This window comes from Panthera onca, chromosome C1 (assembly GCF_046562875.1).
Source record: "Panthera onca isolate mPanOnc1 chromosome C1, mPanOnc1 haplotype 2, whole genome shotgun sequence".
Lineage (NCBI taxonomy): Eukaryota > Metazoa > Chordata > Mammalia > Carnivora > Felidae > Panthera > Panthera onca.
The window spans coordinates 56,308,906-56,325,451 of record NC_138346.1 but is presented as its reverse complement, the minus strand read 5'-3'; the positions used below and the strand labels follow the sequence as shown (position 1 = coordinate 56,325,451).

General features: G+C 36.7%; 1 pseudogene; it reads right to left on the bottom strand.

Annotated features, from left to right (window-relative positions):
* Nucleotides 1-13,670: 13,670 nt before the first annotated feature.
* LOC132673936 (U4 spliceosomal RNA) lies at nucleotides 13,671-13,837 on the bottom strand (annotated as a pseudogene).
* Nucleotides 13,838-16,546: the final 2,709 nt, after the last annotated feature.

Genomic DNA, 16,546 nt, shown 5'->3' with positions numbered 1-16,546 from the left:
GCTTCTGTTTTTCCACTTTGTTTGGGGTTTGCACATCCCTGGCCAGTTCACCTTAGTCTCCCTGTGGGCCACTCTTTTTCTACTCCATGTTTAAATGGAGTATCTTCCTTGTTTGTGGTCCTAGTCCTCTGTTCTCCCTCCATTCCTCAGTGACCTCACCTATCTAGAGGTCTCAGCCACTACTTTTCTCCTGATGACTGGAACATCTCTATTTCACATCTGAGGTTCTCTACAGGTTTCTTTACCACACGACTCCTCTAAGACATCAGTGTGCTAATGAGCTTTGTGGCTCTTTGGCAGAGGGAATGACAGTGTCCAGGGTTTCTCATTTATTTGACCATGAAAACTTGTTTTTTCCTTCTTTCTTTTTCTTTCTTTCTTTCTTTCTTTCTTTCTTTCTTTCTTTCTTTCTTTCTTTCTTCTTCTTTCTTCCTTCCTTCCTTCCTTCCTTCCTTCCTTCCTTCCTTCCTTCCTTCCTTCCTTCCTTGGAGAGTCTTGCAGACTAGTGCTCTGGGAAGCACACTTTGAATGATGTTCCATTCCTTACTATTCCCAGTCTGATTTATCGGTGTTTTCCTCTGGGTGCCCATAGGCATTTGCACACATTCTATTCTATCCTCACCACACTGTACTTCTTGGAATCTCCCACCAGCAACTTGAAGGCAAGACTTGTATCTCTTTGTATCCATTGCACAGTGCCTGGCACACAGTTTGCATGAAAATACCTGATGAGTGAATGATGCAGGAATGGATGGTAACATACTTCTTCCTCCTGTAGCACAGAATATTATACAGCACATTGAAGGTGGTACTAATTGGGCAGTACTTGATCCTGAGGGTTGGTCTTGGATGAGTCTTGTGTTAAAGGCTATAGCAGCTGAAAGAAAATATGAGACAAATTCTCTTTCCTCAAGGAAGGAAAAATAAATTCAAATAAAGCCATGTGAAAATATTTAAGGGTTAACCTGTATGGATGTAAGTATTATGGGTACTCTGAGTTTGTAGAGGTCACTGAAGTCTGGAGAAGTCAGAGTTACTAAAGGGTTTTATATATGGCACCTTAGTAAGATTCTTCTGGCAGTAATGTAGGTAAGAATAATTAAAAAGTGGGCACCTGGAGAAAGTTATAATGACCAGGAGTGAGGAGATGTGGCCCAGCATAAACTGTGGTGGTGGGAATAGTGAAGAAAAGGCAATTCCTTTGCTGCTATAACTTGGTGATGGTTAGAATGGAAGTGGAAGGACTGGAGACAAGTAAAAGATGGTTTTCAGGTTTCTATCTGAGCCTGAGAAGAACAGTGGCAGCACCAGCAGATTTGAAGAAATTATTTATTGCAGGTGCAGCCAATGCATGCATTTGGAAGTTGCAACTCTAGAATATAGTGAGAAGACTGTAAAACTAATTACTATGCAAGGTATAGACCATACAGAGATTGTAAATGTAACGAGTATATCCAAGAAGTGAGCTGATATCACTGACTTGATAAGGTCTGTAGAAAATAATGACTAATAGCTGGCATAAATTTCAGACCAGGCTTGCTAAATGTTTGTCATGTTATGCATGACAAACCATGAAAACAGTAATGAGAAAACAGTTCATGATTTCACATAAGCAAGTAGTAATTCGTTTTGTGATCCACTAATCTTGCTGTTTGCTGCAAGTTCTCTGTCTCCCCAGCCAGGAGAGAGATTAATAGAACAAAACATGTCTTGACCCGATATGTCTTCAAAATACTTGGTATTTCCATGATAATTCAGTACAATGAAATCTGCTGGCACTGTAAGTTAATACTTAACAGAACTACTCGAGTAAATTAATGAAACAAAAACCAGTATGTTTTAAAGCCCAAGACACAGGTTAAAAGCAATGCAAGTGAGGTCTGGCTTTGCTGGAAACTCAGACTTTCAGAGTCCTGAATTGAACCTTATTAACTCTGACTTTGCGCTTTTAATCTAAGCTTCTTTTTCATTGTTTGTTGAACACCCCCAGCATGCTTACACCCACTAAGAGCATGCCAAGGATGCAGTCTTAGAAGGTCACTTCTAAAAAAAAAAAATGGAAAAATGTACAAAGATGGTTCTTTCCTGGATTAAAAAAAAGCTGAAAGAGGATAGTGAGGATTATTCATGAAATCTAGGTGGGAAATTTATACCTAAACTCATAAAATTTACGTATAAAATCTGTCCATTTATACAAATATGACATTGTGTTCAAATCTGCCTATAACGTTGCCAATTCAAGTAAAATATCAAGGGCACAGCTGTTAATATCTCATCCTCCACCATATACAACTTTCCTATCATCTTCTCAAATGAGAAATACAGGAGTACCTTTGGAAGCATCGTGGTTCTTTCCATGTGCTGAGCTCCTTCCTTTCCTTTTTCCAACATTCTTATAAATCTGCACCCCTACCCTCCCTTCATCCTAACCAAGAAGTAATGGACTCGTTGCTTCTTCTATTCTACCATTTGTATATCATTAATTCTTGTTCTTTCATGCAGGGAACGAGCTCACAAACCTTGGTCACCCATCTTGATTATGGGTTCCACGTATAGAAACACTGAATTTATATGTGCACATTGAGTGTGTGCAGTAGGTTTTCTAGGTCTGTTTATAAGGGTCAGTTATGCACAACTGACTGAATTTATGGCTAAGAGAAAAAGGTTTGATTACACAGATTAAGCTTTAGTCTCATATTCAAATGTTAAGAATATGCTCCCATGACCTTCATCCAGGACATTAATAATTACACTTCAGATTGACCATTTTGGGCCACCATTCACCAAATTATTCATTAATGATCACTGTTCTTTGGGTGCTGGCCTTGGTTATCCATATCTTGAGCACTTACTCTATAGGACCTTAAAATTAAGTCAATGTATCCCAAAGGGATATAAGTAGGTGTCGGGGAAAATCATTCTATGGATGAACACACTGTATTATACAAAGTTGCAAAGAATTTCAGAACCTTTAATAAGTAAATGGGCAATGTGACTTTTCAAGGCAGCAGAATTATAGTGGGAAGTGTTTCCCAAATTTATGACAGGAGAACTATATAAACATGCTCTGTCCCCAGAAGAACTAGCATCCTACAGAATTTACACTGGGAAACCTCCAACTATCTAAATTTCCAAAGTGGCAGATCCCTGCAATCCACATTCTTTTCCCCTCTTCTGCCCAAGGGAAAAATGTAGAACATTCCATAGGCCTCTGGAAAATGCCAAATGGCTGTTTGGTGTTGGGCCAACTTTCAGTCAGGCACCAGAACCAGATGTGTAACTACCAAACTGGAATGGTCACCTATTTAATTAGTTCTAGGGGAGAATGAAGGAATCCAGACTCAATGTAGACAGTTTTATCAATACACTTGGGGTGTGTGTGTGTGTGTGTGTGTGTGTGTGTGTGTGTGTGTATACTTTACAACTGTATGGAATCTTCAACTTAAAAGATATTTTATATTAAATTTCCCATTTAGGGGCGCCTGGGTGACTCAGTCAGTTAAGTGTCCCGACTTCGGTTTAGGTCATGATTTCATGGTTCATGAGTTCAGGCCCCACATCAGGCTCTGTGTTGACAGAGCCTGGAGTCTGCTTCTGATTCTGTCTCCCTCTCTCTGCCCCTCTCCCACTTGCGCTCTCTCTCTGTCTCTCAAAAATAAACATTAAAAAATTTTTTTTTCCATTTAGCACTCTAGATACTTCAACACTCTAGCTTAAGGCTAAAGCCAAAAGCTTTGCCTAAACCAATTAGCAATTATTAGTCATAGGCTGAGAAAGGGAATGTGAAATAGAATATAAAGCTTTATTAGTTTTTCTACAATCATATTAAATATTTGTGAGCATTTGAACTGTGGCTGAAGCAGACTTACCTGTTATTTTTCTCTTATTTGGATAGCCTGTTATTATGTTATAAAATGAACCTATTTGGTGTCATTTCTCTTGAAGAAGCCATTTTAATTATTATCTTAGCAAGGAATTGGTACTTTCCTGATGGGTTAATATATTATTTTATTTTATTGATTTGTTTTAGTATTACTATTTTTTTTTGAGAGAGAGAGGGAGCAAGTGAGAAAGGGACAGAGAGAGAGAGAGGGAGAGAGAGAGAGAATCTCACAAAGGGCGGGGGGGGGGAAGTGGGGGAGAGGGAGAGAGAGAGAGAGAGAGAGCACGAGAAGTGGGGCTCGTGTTCACCGAAGCAGAGCTTGTACTCACCTGATGGGGGACTCGAACTCACAAACTGTGACATCGTGACCTGAGCCAAAGTCAAGCGCTTAATGGACTGAGCCACCCAAGCACCCAGTTTTAGTATTTTTATGTATATCAAAACTAAAATAAACTGGGATTGTCCTTTCTCTTCTTTTTAGCGTTAATAGCCTTTTGCTAGTTTTAGGAAGCCTTGTTTATCTTCCAACGGGTAAAATAGAATGAAAACAACATGTTCTTAGGAATACTGATATTTTTACAGGACTATTAACTTTGAACAGTACTTTCATTTGCACTACTTCAACCAAATTTAACAATAGCCCAACAGGGAAACAAGATTAAGATGTCTACCCAAAAGGTAAGTACTGTGAATAAAGGTAAGGAAAAGAAGAGAGCACAAGCAGTACTCGTGGAGCTTCAATCCAGGTCTTCTGACTCAGAGTTTTGAGTTATCTCTATAAAAACACGTTTCTTTCCTTCTCTAGTATTGCCAGCTGTATAACATCAGACCCTCATGCTAAATATAATCAGCAGTTAAAAATATACATCAGCCATTGCCACCCCTGATCCAATGTTTGCTTTCTACTCTATTTCACCAAAGTCAACTGCTGTACCTAACTAAATTATTTTAAGATTTAGAGATAAAACAACCACCACCTAGAAACCATTAAAAAAGAAAAACAACATGGTCAATTATAATCACTTTTCCTTCTTTGTTTTGGGGAGTATGTGTGAGATTTTCCTCTCTCTTCCTCTAATATATACAATTGAAGAATGCTTTTCCTCTTTATATCCATTTTAAATTGCATCTTATTTTTTACTTATCTTTCTCTCATCTTTTTTTTTTTTTTTAATAAAATGAAAACCATCCTTCATGTTACTCAGGCAGCTCAGCCTCAAGGAGTCTTGTCTAGGTATCAGAGAAAATTACCTAAAATATAACTGACTTTACAATTAGGTTTTATTAAATGAAAAAACAAGGAAAAGAGTTTTAATGGGTTGACAATAGTTTTGAAGTCATAAGATGAAGGAAAATTTGCATATATTCATTTTGATTCCTCTGGAAGTCTTTGGGGAGCTCTGTCCTTAGGCAGAACCTGGATAAGAGAACAGGACTGATCTTAGATGTAGGTATGTTCTACCTGACCTCTTAACACCCTCTTAGGTGTCTGTGTGCTTGTGGTATCTCTATTTCTGACCTATCAAAATTTGCTGTTAGGAAGAATCTGATATTAACCACTTATTCTCTGGTGAGATGTTACCTAGCTTATTCGAGCGTTCTCTTTCATGTTTGTTTAAAACAAGATTTGTTTCCTACGCTACCCTCATTGTCACTTCACACACACACACACACACACACACACACACACACACACACACACACAATCATATAGAATAAACTTCTACCTATGGTTAAGGACAAGCCAGTCTGTGGGAGTTCTTCAAAAATAAACACATGAGAAAGGAATAGGACCTACTGCTAGGATCAACAACACTGTTTTTCCCTGGGAAAAAGTGTCTGCTAAAGTGAACCTAAGAGGAAAACCCAAATAATTTGGCTGCATAAACATAGTTATGCATATAGTATAAATCAGAGAGGAAAGTCTCTTCATCCTAAACTATTTAATTCTCTGTTAAAGAATAAAAAATATTTCATGGGGGGGGGGGGATGTAGTAAATACCTTATTCTTAGAGTGGTACCAAAAAACACCAAAAAACCAAAACAAACAACAACAGAAACCCCAAATCTCCTATAAAGAGATACCAATGAATTACCCTGACAGGAAGAAAATATCTTCAATATACAACAATATACAACAATATAATTCCACATGTTCCGATAACATCAAGAGGACTCAAAAAGGAATCTGTACCTCAGAATTGTAGGATATTGCGAGAACCATTGGACTGGGAGGAGATAATGATTAATAGTGACTATTAGATTCAGAATGAATAGTCATATGCATCAAACTCATTCCATTAAAAAGAGTTTATTATTCAAATGATTGTAAAAATGATTAAGTCTCTTTTACCAATGAGTAAAATTATCATAAAACCTATTTCTTTCATGATAACTATTATGAAAGTGAGAAGATGTCACTCATCTGTCCATTTTTCTTCTACTATAGTTAAATAATCGTTCTTTGATTTGCACAGTTTATCAATTTTAGAGTTACTTTTGAGTATTAGTTTTTATTTTATTTTTTTTAGAGAGAGAGAGTGTGTGTGAGCAGGGAGAGGGGCAGAGGGAGAGAGAGAGAGAAACAGGGAGAGAGAATCTCAAGCAGGTTCCACCCTCAGTTCCACCCTCAGTGCAGAGCCCAAGGCAGGGCTTGATCCCACAGCCCTGGGATCATGACCTGAGCCAAAATCAAAGTCGGATGCTCAACCAAATGAGCCACCCAGGAGCTCCTAGTTTGTTTGTTTGTTTTTAAAGATTTTTATTTTTTTAATGTTTGTTTATTTATTTTTGAGAGGGAGAGAGAGAATGAATCCCAAAGCAGGCTCTGCACTGTCAGTGCAGAGCCTGATGTGGGGCTTGAACTCACAAATAGCAAGATCATGACCTGAGCCAAAACCAAGAGTGGGACACTCAACCAACTGAGCCACTCAGGTGCCCCAAGACAAGGTAATTTTAATAATCCCATTTCAAAGCTGGGAAGTAGAAATTTACCTGTTGTCCTTATGGACTGGTTCTAAGAAAAATGTGCCTTAGCTGAAATATGTTTTTATTTTAAAGCAAGTTATGTAACCTATATTTTATGAATTCCTGTAAGGCAAAATGAAATTTTCACATATTTTATGGTGGCTTTATGTATTCATATCTGTAATTCTGGGTTTCTGAAATTTTTTCCTGCATTTTAAGATCATAGATTGGTTATAATAAATAAACTCCCTCAATGATGGAGTAATCTTTAGAAAATCACGGATAGAACTTGGGATGCTGACTGCAAATGTACTTGTAGCTAAGTAGCCAAAGGGCAAATCAGTGAGCACTTCTTCAGATACTGAAGGCTGATTTCCCTGACCTGTTAAAATCACCATCCAGAACTAGCATACAAAGTAACTCATTCACTGAAATATCTTCACCTCCCTTAGGCCGATGCAGGGCCTAGATGTCTTCATCATTATTATTACATCTGGTGTCATGTTTTTCCAGCTGGTGCACTGTCTCCCTATAGGAGGGTTCTTGATGTTCACTCCTCTACCAGCCTCCTGCTTGCTCTCTGGAGGCTCACCCTATGACCCTATTCTACATAGGCAACCTCTTCTAACCTCAACTGTGATTAAATAGATGGACTTAAAAGCTGCTTACGAACCATATGGCTCGCCATAAAAATAAAGGGCCAGAACTGACTACAATTAAAATTTCAGTTATGTGAGTTTCAACTCTACCCCATCCTCAACCACACATAAGCAATTACTTTTGATCCAGTAGCTTTGGCCATTTTCTTTCTTTTTCTTCCTATCCTTTTTCTTTTCTTTTTTTTTTTTTTTTTTTTAAGAAATAAGAAATGAATCACCATCTTCTGATATTTAAATCCCTTCAAAAGGAAAATGGGAAATTATCTAACATTTCAAATGCACCATTATTTTGCACACCAGCTTAAAACAAGCTGGATCAGAGGATACATTTGAGGACTATATTCAGAGGGTCAGACAATGTCCTTAAAGAGTGTATTTTAAAGAGGTTGCCCTTTAGGGGCGCCTGGGTGGCTCAGTCAGTTGAGTGTCTGACTCTGATCTCAGGCTCAGCGATTGTCATGATCTCATGGTTGCTGAGTTTGAGCCCTGTGCTGACAGCAGGTGGAGCCTGCTTGGGATTCTCTCTCTCTCTTTCTGCCCCTCCCTTGCATGAGTGTGCTCTCTCTCACAATAAATAAAGAAAACATTTTAAAAAGTCCTCCTTTAACAGAATTAGTTGGCCTCGAAACAACCATCCTCACATTTGTGCCTTGCAGTCTGTTGGTGGTTCTACTGAGGGCTCTATTTTGAGGTGTGTTTCCTGACTTCATTTCTCTTAGGGGGATCTCTTGACATTAGCTTTGGTTATCTTCCCATGACTTTTTCTCATTTTACTGGACCTGAATACTTTGTGTCCAAACTTCTTTTTAACTCTGATTATATTGACTTAAGTTGAAAAACAAAAGAGAAAAGATGGTTTTAAAAGAAAGAAAAAAATACAAAGAGGGTTGTTAAAAAATTAGAAACAAAAAATAAGAGCATGAAGAAGCTACCAAATATCTTTGTCTGAAAATACAGTCATTTAATACGTCACCATTTTAAAAAGCAGATTTCAAAAACAGATAGTGCTCTTTTAAAAGCATATTAGGGGTGCAGTGGAATCACTGCATGGGTAGTTAGAAGATCATTTTAAGTATTTGATTCAAAGTAGCTTCCATACCTCTTCAGGCTTCAAGGAGATGTGATTGCTGGTGTTGGGAGGTAGTGCCATGGTTCAGTAAGACTAGAGGGAAAACTTCTTTAACTGTAAAAGGGTAAGGAAAGGATGACCATTAGAGGTGTGTACATCCCTAATACACTCACAGTAGCTTTCTTACAGAATAACCTAAGGCAGTGGGGGGTAAAGATGGCTTCCCCTTTCAGGAAAGAAAATAATGGGACAGGGTTGAGTAGAGAGTGAGAGCTGAGGGACACATATAGAGGGGTAACCAGGAAAATTATTTCCACTATAAGTTCTTCTGAATATGGAGTAGGGACTCCTAAAAAAGTACACAATCCTGAAGCAGCCAAAGGTAATTTAGCTGAGTTACAGGTGCCTGGAAACCACTGACTTTTGCCACAATAGCCTCAAACCTGGCTCTCTTTGGGGTTCTGGAGGATGTTAGTGCACTCAAAGACTTACTTCATTTCTTTATCCCCAAAGAATATATTTGAGCAATGGAAAAAAAAACAATTCCCACCATACCTGAATTACAACAGAAAATACTTTCCTTTGATAATATCTCTTGCTCCTAGGTGCTTAACTGCTATTGTTCATACACACAAATGGGCTAATGAGAAAGGCTTAAGAAACGTGGAAGTATGAAAAGGTCAAATGCTAGAATTTGCAAATCAACAATTTCCAATTTCCAAGCTATGATCCCTGCAGCTTTAGAAAAAAAATACCTTGGGAACAATAGGCCCAGGACACCCTTACTACTGATCTAAATGCAATGATCAAAATAACTGCGTAAGCCTAAAATTAGGATTGAGCCTGAATTTACAAGGTAAATCAATAATTTAATTAATCAAATTAATGATTAACTAATAAATCACATTAGTCACAAAGTCACATTAAATTAATTTACCCCGGTTATAAGAATTCGGTTTCTTTTAAGTTTTATTTTTATTTATTTTTGAGAAAGATACAAAGAGCAAGTGGGGGAGGGGCAAAGGGAGAAGGAGACAGAATCCTAAGCAGGCTCCACACTATCAGCACAGAGCTGGATGTGAGGCTCAAACTCACGAACCATGAGATCATGACCTGAGCCCAAATCAAGAGTTGGACACTTAACTGACTGAGCCACCCAGGTGCCCCATCAGAAATAAGTTTCTGCTCACACATGAATTGGATGTCAAAATTTGATTTTAAAATGTAGGAATCACTTTCAAAATGTTATTGTATAAAATTTAAAAATATATATTTCATATGGAATGTATCAGAATATAAAATTATTACTTAAATATTTTTGACAACTTTGTTTTACCAACAGTGGCACTGCATATTACTTTATGGCAATAGAACTACTTCTCACATCCAGTTGTCTAGGGCTTACCCAGCAAAGATTTTAGCAGACATCTATAGAAATACTGTACTTCAGAACAGCAGTTCTTAAGATGTGGTCTGGAAACCCTTGTGAGTCCCTGAAACACTTGCAGGGCCAAAACTATTTTCATAGTAAGACTAAGATGTTATTTGTCTTTTTCACTCTCACTCTCTCACAACGGTAGAGTTTTCCAATAATTACATGGCATAGGATATCTCAATGGATCGAATTCAGAAGCAGATAGGAAAATCCAGCTGTCTTCTATTAAGCTAGGTATTAAAGAAATTTGCAAAAATGTAAAGGAATGCCATTCTTCTCAGGTTTTTTTTCTGGGAAATACAGTTATTTTTAATAAAAGAATTTCATTTAGACTCATACATATTGGTTTATCATAAAATAATCAATATTTTAAATATTTTTTTCAATTGTAATATCTAATATGGTATAAGTAGATAGGTAGGTAGATATAAATATAAACACAAGGGGCACCTGGGTAGCTCAGTTGGTTAAGTCCGACTTTGGCTCAGGTCATGATCTTACAGTTCATGAGTTCAAGCCTCACATCAGGCTCTGTGCTGACAGTCTGGAGCCTGCTTCGGATTCTGTGTCTCCCTCTCTCTGTCTGCCCCTCCCCTGCTTGTGTTTGCTTGCTCTCTCTCTCTCTCAAAAATAAATAAACATTTAAAAATATACATATAAACAAAAACTCTTGGGGGGATATCAATTTTAAAGATCATAAAAAAATCCTAGATACTTTACCTAAAAACTTAAAATTTTAAAAGTTTACTGCTTTACTCTCAACAATAGCCAAATTATGAAAAGAGCCTAAATGTCCATCAACTGATGAATGGATAAAGAAATTGTGGTTTATATACACAATGGAATACTACGTGGCAATGAGAAAGAATGAAATATGGCCTTTTGTAGCAACGTGGATGGAACTGGAGAGTGTGATGCTAAGTGAAATAAGCCATGCAGAGAAAGACAGATACCATATGGTTTCACTCTTATGTGGATCCTGAGAAACTTAACAGAAACCCATGGGGGAGGGGAAGGAAAAAAAAAAAAAAAAAAAGAGGTTAGAGTGGGAGAGAGCCAAAGCATAAGAGACTGTTAAAAACTGAGAACAAACTGAGGGTTGATGGGGGGTGGGAGGGAGGGGAGGGTGGGGGATGGGTGTTGGGGAGGGCACCTTTTGGGATGAGCACTGGGTGTTGTATGGAAACCAATTTGACAATAAATTTCATATATTGGAAAAAAAAAGTTTACTGCTTTAGAGCATTAATTGATAACTATCAGATTTTAATTTTATATGTACCCAAGAAAATAATTATTTTATTCATTTATTTATGTTTTGCCAATTAAAAAAATTAAATCCAAGGTAGTTAATATATAGTATAATAATAATGGTTTCAGGAGTAGAATTTAGTGATTCATCACTGATATATAATACCCAGTGCTCATCCCAACAAGTGCCTTCCTTATTGCCTGTCACCCATTCAGCCAAAGAAAATAATTATTTTAAAGTAATTTTGACTTTGGTTTCCAAAATGTTTGCACACTTATTATTTTACAACAAATCTGAGAGGTACGCAGGTTAAAAATTACTCCTACCTGTAATATGAAGAAATCAAGAAATAGAATTTTAGATTGCACAGTAAGATAAATAACTTCATTCATTCAGAGGAGTAAGAGAATATAAAGTACTTTTAACTCTACCCTAATGACTTGGCTAGTTAAGTCAGTTTCTCCTTAACCTGTTTAATGAGATTGTGACATCCTGAAAAGTATTGCAACATACATGGAACCACTGGAAGCCTATTTCACATTAAATATTGTCACTTCCTGAGCTAAGTCAGTCTCCTTTAATGGAGCAGTCAGCTAACCATAGCCCAATGCTTTCCTGTCATTCAGAAACATTGTTAACCTCTTTTGTAGTTCTTTAGGTCTTCATCATTTGCTGGTACATTTCTTACAACTGCCAACAGGTCTTCAGGTATACCCAGTAGGCTGACTTCCACTTGAGAATGAATTCCAAAGTAGTAGACTTTCCCATGCTAATCCCCTGCTCAAGAACTTATAATAGCTCTCACCAGATCAAGTGTTTATCTTCCACTAAGTTTTCTTTTCTTTTTTTTTTAATTTTTTTTTTATGTTTTATTTATTTTTGAGAGAGACAGAGTGCGAGCCAGGGGAGGGGCAGAGAGAGAGGGAGACACTGAATCCGAAGCAGGCTACAGGCTCTGAGCTGTCAGCACAGAGCCCGACATGGGGCTCAAACTCGTGAGCCATGAGATCACAACCTGAGCTGAAGTCGGATGGTCAACTGACTGAGCCACCCAGGTGCCCCTCTTCCACTACGTTTGCCACCCAGGTGCCCCTCTTCCACTAAGTTTTCAATGCTCTGATGATTTGGTCTTACATTACCCATTCAACCTTATTTTTTCTTCCTTTCACACCTATTGTATTTTTTAGGAAGACTGTCATCCTTATACCAGCCTATCTTTCACTTCTATAATAGCAATTAAAATTCACTATATTTTTGCTTATTAATCCTTTAATACCCCTGGGAAGTAGTCATTACCATTCCAGTTTTATTAGATGAGTAGCCAAGCCCAGAGACTTTAATATGACAAGCTCAAGACAACATATCTGCTCAATGATAGAGCCAATATTCAAATTCAAGTCTGTCTGGCAGTGAGGCTAGTGCTCTCAGCCATTATACCAAATAGATTAGTAAGTCAATTAAACTTAAATAGGCTAAGTGACCCAATATTTTATACTCAGACTGCTTAAAAGAAATCACCTAAGCTGTTTACAGAAGACATATTTAAATATATATAGATACAGAAAGATTAAAAGTTAAAGGATAGGGGGGCACCTGGGTGGCTCAGTTCTTTAAGTGTCCGGCTTTTGGTTTCGGCTCAGGTCATGATCTCACAGTTTGTGGGTTCGAGCCCTGCATTGGGCTCCATGCTGACAGTGCGGGGCCTGCTTGGAATTCTCTCTTTCTGTCTTTCTGCCCCTCCTCCATTCATGCTCTCTCTCTCTCTCTCTCTCTCTCTCTCTCCTCTCTCTCTCTCATGCACTCTGTCTCTCTCTCTCTCTCTCAAAATGAATAAATAAACTTTAAAAAAAGTTAAAGGATAGGACCACAACACATGCTAATGTAACTAAAGTTAAGACAAAAATCATTATTAGAAACAAAAAGGGATATCTGATAATTATAAAAGGTTCAATTCATCAGGAAAATATAATTTTGACATGTCTAATATATAGTTTTAAAGTACAGAAAGCAAAGATTAGCAGCAGTAGAAGGATAATTAGATAAATCCATAATAATGGTGGAAGATTTTAACATACTTCAATAACTGATAAAAATAAGTAGACAAAATACCAGTTAGAATATCAAAGATTTGAACAATACAAATGATTAGGTCAAATTTGTATTTGGGAAACAAGTACCCCAAAACAAGAGCAAATACAAATCATTCTTTTCAAAGACAAATAAAAACTACTTGAAACAAAATAATAATGAAAATACTGTTATGAAAACATGAATGAAATTAATTACTTAGAGAAAAATTCATAGCTCTAAACACATATATATCTGAAAACATACAAAAAAGGTGAAAAATCAAGGAGTAGGGCATTCATTTAAAGAAATTTAAAAAATAAAAGGTGGAGGATAGGAAACAAGAAGGAATATTTGCAGAAATTAATGAAAGAGAAAGCATACATATGATAGGATCAACAAAGTCAAAAGTTGGCCCCTTAAAAAAGTATTGGGAAAAATTTTCAATGAGCAATAATCACACCGTGGATAAACTTCATTGGCTACAATGCTGCCACCGTGTAAAGTTGGTTCTTTAAAAAGGTAATAAAACTGATAACTGTCTGGCAAACTGATAAAAAAAAAAGAGTAGAATAACTAATGTTGGGAATGAAAAGTGGGACATTACTAAAGATCTTACAGCCATTAAAATGGTAATAGGACATTCTATAAAAACTTTATGTCAATACCTTTGAAAAAGTAAATGAAGCAGATAATTTCCTACAAAAACACTGTCAAAAACTGAAACAAGTAGAACCAGAAAATATGAATAACATTAAACTATTTAGTCTATAAATAAAAACCTTCCCATAAAGAAAGCTCTAGGTTCAGACCATTTCTTTGGTGAATTCTAATGAACATTTAAGAAAAATAATGACCAATTTTACACAAACTCTTCCTGAGACTTATAAAACAAAGGAGCCTGGTTTCACGAGGCCAGCAAAAGCTGACCTGTTCCTATTAGAAGAATAATAGACCAACCTTACTATATACAAAATTTCAACAAAATTGTATTCAGTATTCAGTAATATATAAAAAGGGCTATACTTCATGACTAGATTGGACTTATGCTAGCACTGCAAGGTTGGTTGACAGTGGAAACCTATCCATGTAATTTACTATACTAACAGAATAAAAGAGAAAAATCATTTGATCATCTCAACAGATGCAGAAAAAAACGTCTGACAAAACTCAATATCCATCCATGATAAAAACTCGCAACAAACTAGGATTTGAAAAGGAATTCCTTAATCTGCTAAAAGGTTAAAAAGAAAAAAAAGAAAAACCAGCAACCCACTTTGAACAATAGTGAAATGTTGAGAGATTTTCCTTTGAAATGAGGAACAAGATAAGGATGCTACTTTCACAACTTCTATTCAACATTGTACTTGAGGTCCTAATCAGCTGGTGTAAGGCAAGACAAAGAAATATAAGGTATGACGATTGGAAATAAATCAACTATTGTCATTAACAAATGATATAATCTTATGTAGAAGATCTAAAAGAATATATGATAGTTAAGACAGTGTGATACTAGCATAAGATAAATACATCAATGGAATAAAATACAGAGCCCAGAAATAGACTAACGTTATATGGACATCTGACTTATGACAAAGATGGTTAATGTAGAACACTTTTCAACAAGTGGTGCTAAACCAGTTGGCTACTCATATGGAGTATGAAACCTGATCTCTACCTCATAAATAAAAATCAATTCCAGGTAAACTATAGGCGTAAATGTGAAAGGAAAAATAATAAGGCTTCTAAAAGGCAACTTTGGAGATGTATCTTCATTACACATTCACAAACAATGATATCCAAATGGTCAACAAACATATAGAAAACACCCTTGATCTCATTAGTAATCAGAAAGATGTAAATCAGAACCACAATTAAGATAATACTATATAATAGCTAAAACTATACTGACAAGAGTATATAGTAGAAAATGGCAATTCTCATATGCTGCTGTGGTAGATTTTGTACAATCTCTTTGGAATACAGTTGTCATTTCATTATCTATTAAACAAATGTATACTTGGTGACCTAGTAATACTACTCTTAAATGGATACTTAACAGAAATTCTTCTACATGTTCACCTAGAGACATATGCAAAAGTGTTCATAGCAACCTTATTCACAATAGTCCCAAACTGGAAACATCTTGAATGTCCATTAATTATAAACTCTGGTATATATATTTAAAGGAATACTATGTGGCAAAGAAAATGAATGCACTACAACTACACACAATGTGGATGAATATTACAAACAGAATGTTGAGTGAAAGAAACCAGACACAAGAGAACATACCGTAAGATTATACAAATTCAAAAAACAAGTAAGGGATGTATGCTTAATTGTTAGAACCATAAGAAAAACAAGGAAATGTATATTATAAAATTCAGGATGGTGCCTACCTCTGGCAGGTAGGGAGGGTAAAGAGATTGAGAGAGGGCATAACAGGGATTTCCAGGATACTGGAAAAGTTGTTTCTTGAACTAGATGGAAGTTACATGGGTGATCAATCTGTGATAATTTATGCTTTGGTTCACTTGTCTGTTATATTTTATAATAAAAATGTATAAAATGCAAGAATTCCTTAATTTGGGGATAACTTAGCAGCTCTGTAGGGAAGTAATGGGAATCAGTGCAGTAAAGAAATATGGTGCATGTTTCAGATGCTAATCTGTCCTATTTAGACTTTTTTTCTTCCTCATATTGGAAGAGATGTCATAAATGCAAATATAAGTCATTCCATTTAAAATTCCTCATGTTCTTGGGTTCACCATGCTCATGTGGTCTGCTCTCCATTGGGATCCATGTTATTAAGGACTAAGTCAGGACTCAGAAGGAACAGGTGTGTTGAGATGGCCCTCCTGAATGTTATACTCACTGAAGTTTTGCTTTATGTGGGAATCACAAACATCTCAATGGACCACACTTCATGTGAAGCATTCCTTCCTTAAAATAAATTTCAAGACACTCTGCTTGGCCTTTGCTCTTGTAAGGAGAGGGGGTGGGGGTGGGGTAGGAAATACTTCACCAAGGTCACCCACATCACACTTATTTCATCCAACAGTATAATATAGTGCCCCCCCACATATATCCCAACTCCTAATCAGCCTGGTTATGCCATGTAGATGAGGCATTGACTTACATACTTTCCATCTCATAGCACATAGTAATGAATTAGGTACATAATAGGCTCTTAACAAACGCTGTTACTGCCTGT